Raw genomic sequence first — 7,336 nt, 5'->3', positions numbered from 1 at the left:
AGGTCAGGACGTGTGGGTGGAATGGAGGACACAGGCAGGAGTAGCATGAGAGAAGTGTCCTCTGAAAACAGGCTGCCTTGGGGAGAGGAGGGAGTGTGTCAGGGCAGTGACACCCAATATTGTGGGCTACTCAGGATTAAGTAGTTGCTAGAAGATTGAGGAAGGACTTGAAAGGTGCTGGAAAAAGTAGACATTGTCTGAAACATGAAAACTTCTGTTGGTGTGATCAATGATATTGTGAGAAATGGCCATTCCTGGCAATGGGTAATACAACAAAATCTGTCATAGTGAAGGTGATAACTGGCCAACTGTGCTTGAAAACCATGAAGGCCAGAAGCCAACCAATCATTATCGCTTCCTCTTCCAAGAATGTTGGAGAGGAGCTTACAAACAGAAATGAAACTGCCAGAAGTGTGTGTGTGTGTATGTGTATGTGTATGTGTGTGTCTTGCTCTGTGGAAATCTGAAATATTGCCTGATAAGTTGGCTTCTATAGAAAGCCATGCGGTCTAAATGCTGTACAAGAAGTCAGAGCTGGAAAAGCACCAGAATATTTGGAACCAATGGCATCTTTACAAGAAAATATGCAAATTCATACAAAGGTAGCAGGAATCTACAGAGAGCTCTGCTTGGAATCTGTAAAGAACAAGTATGAATGTGAAATTCAAGCTTCTCGCCAGCATTGTGAGGGTGAAAAGCTTTTGCTGTATGATACAGTTCAAAGTGAGCTGGAGGAGAAAATGAGAAGGCTTGAGGATGACAGGCACAGCATTGACATCACCTCAGAGCTGTGGAATGATGAACCTCAGTCACGAAAAAAGAGGAAGGACCCCTGCAGTCCTGATAAGAAGAAGCCAGTTGTGGTTTCAGGTCCATATATACTTTACATGCTGCAAGGTCTTGATATTCTTGAAGACTGGACGACAATGAGAAAGGCAATGGCTACACTGGGTCCACATAGAGTGAAAACAGAATTGTCTGTGAAGGTGGAAAAGCATCTGCACAGTGCCAGGTCCAAAGAGGGGAGACTCTTATTATGACGGCGAGTGGTGTATATGTGCACAAACAATCTGCACTGATAAGAAAGATGAATGTCCTACAAATGCTGTAATTACAATTAACCATGATGAAGTTTGGTTTAAGAGGCCTGATGGAAGCAAATCTAAGCTTTATGTTTCACAGCTACAGAAAGGAAAATATTCAATTACGCATTCGTAATTGTGATTTAAGTGTTATCTAAATCTACCTTATTAGTGTTACCAAGTGTGATGTGCCATGGGTGTTAAAAATGTATTCAGTAACTTAATATTCTATCCAATTATTAGAGAATATGTAGTTCTAGGTAGTACTCTTAGGTAGACCTCATATTTACATAAGTAAAAACACAGGTATAAAAATTTAATCATGATTGTTACATATATTTGGCTTTTAAGTCCAGTGACCAAGAGGTATATATGTAGGCATTTCTTACTGATTTTTTTCTTTTTAAAGAAATTATATGAATTGTCTCATCTGTATGGAACCATGGGCCGGTTGATCTGTATTTTTTAAAAGCATTGCACATTTTTGTAAATAAGATAGATAAATGTTTCCCATATAAGGAAAAAGGAGCACTTTTGTAGAGTAGCTTTCCTTCTCCTCTTCCTTGATTCTATGGTGGTGTCCTGTTTTTACAAAGTATGCTTAGTGTTAATTAGTAAGGTATGTGTCAAATGTTACAATGTTTCTACCTGTATTCCTGCAACCCCTTAGAGGACAGGTGTTTATGCCTGCATTTATGATGCACTGTGTGTGTGGTGAACAGTGATGGCAGTATTGTGGTCTTGCTGGGCTTGTCTTAGCTTTTGAAACAGATATGTAGTAGTATTTTTCAGAGTTAAGCTAAGTCCTTATTCTAATTTTATTCCTAGGGCCAAAATAGCAGGAATGATTTCTCTGAATCTTTCCCAGAATAACACTTTTGTGTTTGGTGTTCTCATACTTTATGGCCATGTGGTGCAATTTAGACAGTGTTGGCCTTTCTCCCCTCAGTTCCATTCATGATGAACTCCCAAAGCCTAAGGAACAGTGCAAAGGATTGAAGCCCTTCATAGAGCAGGCTGTGTGCATGGTTAGGGTACAACCAAGTCAAGGATTGCTGGTGGTCTTGTGCACTTTAATCTGGTATAGTTAGACTTAAGGAAGAAGGAAGAAATGAACTTAGTAAAGCAGGCTGGCTGCATGATTCTGTTGTTTTTTCTTACTATTTTACCTCTGCAGACCATCCTGTGCAGATTACCACTTGACGGTTGCCAAATTTTCACATGCTGACTTCTGAAATTCACTATCAGCAGTTAGGCTACATTGCTGTGTTTCACATTAACCTTAGCAACTGTACATAATGTCACAATCCAATGGTATTTGACAGTATTTATATATACGTTTGAGAAGCATTTTTTAATGGGATTTGTATTTTTAAATTTAGTGTGTATTAAAAAGATGTGTTTGAGTGAAAAATTATTATATATACACATATATATATATACTATTATCTGTTATCGAAGCCAGGAGTTCAGCCTAGCATGCACAAAGACCTAGGTTCAATACCTAGGTACCACATAAATAGAAAAGGCTGGAAGTCCTCTTCTTTAATATAGTATTAAAATTCATATCCAGAAGGAAAGGAACGATCATAAAGAAGATCCAAATAGGGAAAGAGGAAGTGAAACTTTCCCTGTTTGCAGATGCCATGATTTTGTATTTCAAGAACCCTATAGACTCCACTCCCAAGTTGCTTGAGCTGAATCGAAAGTTTGGCAAAGTACCAGGGTATAAAATTGACCCTCAACGGGAGTTTGGCTAATGGTAGACTGCTTGCCTAGCATGCACCAAGACCCGGGTGTGATTCCTCGGTACCACATACATAGAAAAAAGCCAGAAGTGATGCTGTGGCTCTAGTGGCAGAGCTATAGCCTAGAGAAATCCAAGAATAGTACTCAGGCCTTGATTTCGAGACCCAGGACTGGCAAAAAATCAACTGATTCCATGTATGCCAACAACTAAAAGAGTGAAGCAGAAATCAGGAAGGCAATTTCTCTTGCAAGAACCTCAAAGAAAATAAAGTACTTAGGAATTAAGAAAGTATGGGACCTTTATGATGAGAACTTTAAAAATTGAAAAAGCAAATTAAAGCAGAACTGAGGAATTGGAGAAAAAAGAAGAAATTTGAGGAGTAAGTTTAATCTCAGTAGACACAAGTGAAAAAAGACTATACAATAAGTGTGAAAAAAAGTTAGTTGTACTTGTTAGATAATACCCAGAATTTATTTGTATTTGGATATTTGAAATTTGATAGGGAAGGGGGGAAAACCAAGACGGGTGGGGGGTTTGGGGGGGGAGGGAAATGGGTACCAAGACATGTAAAAGGGTATCAATGTATGTGAATTAATGCACCTTCTATCTGGCAAATATTATGTAACCCTTTTACTAATTACAATAAAAAAATTAAAATAAAAGACTATACTATAAGTGTGAAATAAAGTTAGTTGTACTTGTTAGATAATACCAAGACTTCGTCAGAAACCACACAAACATAACAGGTACAAAGAACAAAGGAAAGTTCATTGCCAGCCAAAGGACCCAGCAAGACCCCTTCTCACACACTCCTGAGAAGAAGCGCTATTGTCTGTGGTAACCTATATACGCTGTGGAGTTTAGGGGGCAGAGAGAAGGTGGAGATCCTGGAGTGGAAGTGAGGACTACGGGCTTCATCATTGGTGGACTAGGATTTAAGGCTGCTGTCCAAATGTTAGGTAAGGGGCTCAGCAGATGCTCAGACCTGAAGGTCACTGTAGGGGATCCTGTAGCCTTATATGGTTTATAGCCTCCCAGAGGAGTGTCATCCCAAAGTTTAGGGGTGTGAGCTAGCTATTTACTGCCATAATCACAGGGCATGGTGTTGCTTGTGCAGGGCACACTAAGCTTATAGGGGAAAAAGCAGGGAGAAGGGGCCTTGAGCTACCACTGATTATTTCCAGCTTTGACCAAATGGACCTGGGAAGGGTTATGCTAAGCTACAAGCTAAGCTGTGGGAGAGGAAGTCCCTGGGTCTACGCTATCAATATTTTTAAGATATTTGTTTTAGGAAAAATAAAGTAGGTTCAAAGAAATATATCTGTAAATGTGAAACTTTAACAATAAATTCATTGTAAAAAGTATCGAGGATGGCAGGAATGAAATTTTACCATTCACAGTTCGTGCTCTATACCACTTGAGTCACAGGGCCATTCACAGTTTTCTGGTGGTTAATCATTGATAGTGTTGTAAGGAAACTTAGTTGTGAGAAGCAGAGAAACAATCACTTCAAAGGCTAAATTATGAGCCTTTTTTTTTCAGCAGACCTAGGGCTTGAACTCAGGGCTGTACACTGTCCTTGGGCTTTCTCAAGGCTAAAGGCCATTTCCTTGAGCTAAAGCACCACTTCTAGCTTTTTCTATGTATGTGGTACCTAGGAGTGGAACCCGGGTCTTTGTGCATGGTAGGCAATCACTCTATCACTAGAGAGCCAGAGGACTACTATGTTTTTTTCATTGTATGTTTTTGGCTCCTTTATTTTATTTTATGTTATTTTATTTCTGGGTCTTCTATTCTGTTCCATTGGTTTTCAGCTCTATTTTTGAGCCAATACCCGGCTGTTTTTGTTATGATGGCTGCATAGTAGAACTTAATTTCTTTCTTTAGACCTCTACAGTTTCCACTGAGTAGATCCTATACATAATTAACAAGGTTAATTCCTAAATATTTTACTCTTTCTGAGAATATTGCTCATGGGCTCTTTTCTTGGCATCTTCCTGGTAGTATCCCTGATCTTATTGATTTGAGTCTCCTTTATTCATTAATCTTGCCAAGAGTCCTGCCATTTTTATTAAATATTTCAAAATTCCAGCTTTTAAAATTTTTTTGTATATAATCTTTTCTTTAATTTCTTGCTGGGCGTGGTGACTCATGTCTATAATCATTAGCTACTCAGGAGGCTGAGATCTGTGGATTGATGTTCAAAGCCAGCCCAGGTACTACAAACCTATGAGACTTTAATCTCCGATTAATCACCAGAAAACCATAAGTGGTGATGACACTCAGTGGTTAGGGTGGAAGCCTTGAGATGAAGATCTCAGGGATAACGCCCATGCCCACAGTTCTAATCCCATGACAGAAAAAAATAATTTTTTCTTGATTTCTGCCCTCATCTTTGTTATCGCTCTCCATCTAGTAGCTTTGATTTTAATTTTTTCTTGTTTTTCTAGCTGTTCTAATTGGATTATGAAATTATTTGCTTGGTCTGCTTCTGTTTTCCTTATATATGTCCTTACAACTATGAACTTTCTCCTCAGCACTGCTTTTACTATATCCCAGAGATTCAATTGGGATATATTTTCATTTTCATTGACGTGTAAGACTATTCTAATGCCTTTAATATGTTTTGTGACCCAGCTGTTATTTAGTAGTGTGTTGTTCAACCTCCATGTTTTGAGTAATTCCTGCAGTATGCTTTTTTGTTAAGAAATGTGGTTGATTCCACTATGATAGGATAGGATGCAAGGGATTATGTTAATCCTCTTGTATTTGCTTAGATTCTCTGTGTGAACTATATGATTTATTGTGGAGAATGACCCATGTGCTACTGAGAATAATGTACTGAGTTGTTATTGGGTGGAAGACTCTGCAGTATCTGTTAAGTCCATTTGGGTTATGGTGTCATTTAGTTCAGAGGCTTCTTTGCTCATCCTCTGTTTAGGTGACCTGTCCATTGGTGAAAGTGGTGTATTGAAGCTTACCATTACTATTGTGTTTGTGTCTGTCTTGTTCTGTAAGTCTGAGAGTGATTGTTTAATGTATTTAGGTCCTCCATTGTTTGCTGCTTATCACTTGATAACTGTGATTTCCTCTTCATGGATTGTTCCTTTTATTGTCATGTAATTACCTTTTTTGTCTTTTTCATTTTATCAGATTCCACTACACTCTGTCTACTCCTGCCTTTTTTTTTGCCTGTCCCTGGCTTGAGTTCAGAGTGTGAACACTGTCCTTGGATCTTCTCAAGGCTAGAGTTCTACCCCTTGAGCCAGAGCAGCACTTCTGGTTTCTATCTTTGACTGTGAGATGGATCCCTTGGAGCCAACAAATGGATGAAATGCTTTTTCTGATCCAATCTGCAGTTCTTTTTTCTTTTGATTGGAGAGGTGAGTCTGTTAATGTTTAGTTATAGAGAGCTGTGTAATGTTTCCTGCCATTTTCTTTCTTTCCTGTGTTTTGCTTCTTTCCTTTTCCTGTTCTTACTAAATTGATCTTGTAGTGACTTCATTCTGATGTGGTTCCCTGATTTTAATAATTTTCTTCAGATTGTATTTCTCTTTCCAGAATTTTTTTGTAGTTCTTGCTTAGTGCCCATGAATTTCTGTAATCTGTGTTGATCATGAAAGGTTTTAGTCTCACCAACAAATGTAAATGCTAGGTTTTGTGAGTAAATGAGTTTGGGTTGGCAGTTGTTCATCTTCAGAGTTTGAATGGTCCCTTTCTCGACTGTCTTCACATTGAGAGTTTGTATGTAAAGGTACCCAGTGATCCTGAATCTTTTTTTCATTTAATATAGCTCATTCTTTAATTTTGAAGCATTTAAAATCAGTTCCTTGCCTCTCTGGTCTAGTGATTTTACTATGATGTATCTAAAAGTGTTTCTTCTAGGATCCTGTGTACTAGGTTTTCTCTATGCTTCTGCTATGAGGGTGAGATTTTCTCTCTTAACACTGGGGAAGTTTTCTGTGATAATCTTTAATGAATGAATGTTACATCCCTCTATTGCGGTACTCCTCCCACACACTGATTCCAGTTATACGTGCATTTGATGTTGGCTTTTGGGTTTGGTTGCAGTCTTGACTGTCCATAGAGCTTGTAATCTTTCTTGGTGATCTACCTATTTAGGTTCAGGAAATGTAAGGACTGGGGCCCAAGCTCTGCCTATTGGTGTCCAACAGGTTGCAGCCTTTCCTTGACCTAGGCTTGTGCCTGCTGGGTGGCCTAACCCTATGCTAATGTGCTTTGTCACTTGACAGCTCCTGGTAGTGGGGGAGCTCTTCCAGCAGCTGGAGAAGGCACACTATTCCCAGCTCCAGTTAAGGGCCAGAAGCCTAGACAGCTTGAGTTTCCACTTGTGATGCACTTGATGGCATATCCCAGTGGGTAGAGGATACTCCTCCAGTTGCCAGAGCTTGTGTGTGATTCATGGCTTCACCTGGACCTGTGGGTCAGGCTGTTTGAATTCCCAACCACAGCCAGTTGGCTTGGGTGTTTCCAGTGTGTGGGG

General features: G+C 39.3%; 1 pseudogene; it reads left to right on the top strand.

The window, feature by feature from the left end:
- Window positions 1-244: 244 nt before the first annotated feature.
- LOC150066260 (breast cancer metastasis-suppressor 1-like protein pseudogene) lies at window positions 245-1,218 on the top strand (annotated as a pseudogene).
- The last annotated feature ends 6,118 nt before the right edge of the window (window positions 1,219-7,336 follow it).

Source organism: Megascapheus bottae, chromosome 2 (assembly GCF_031878675.1).
Source record: "Megascapheus bottae isolate mThoBot1 chromosome 2, mThoBot2.hap1, whole genome shotgun sequence".
Lineage (NCBI taxonomy): Eukaryota > Metazoa > Chordata > Mammalia > Rodentia > Geomyidae > Megascapheus > Megascapheus bottae.
This window is presented reverse-complemented; position numbering and strand designations above follow the sequence as displayed.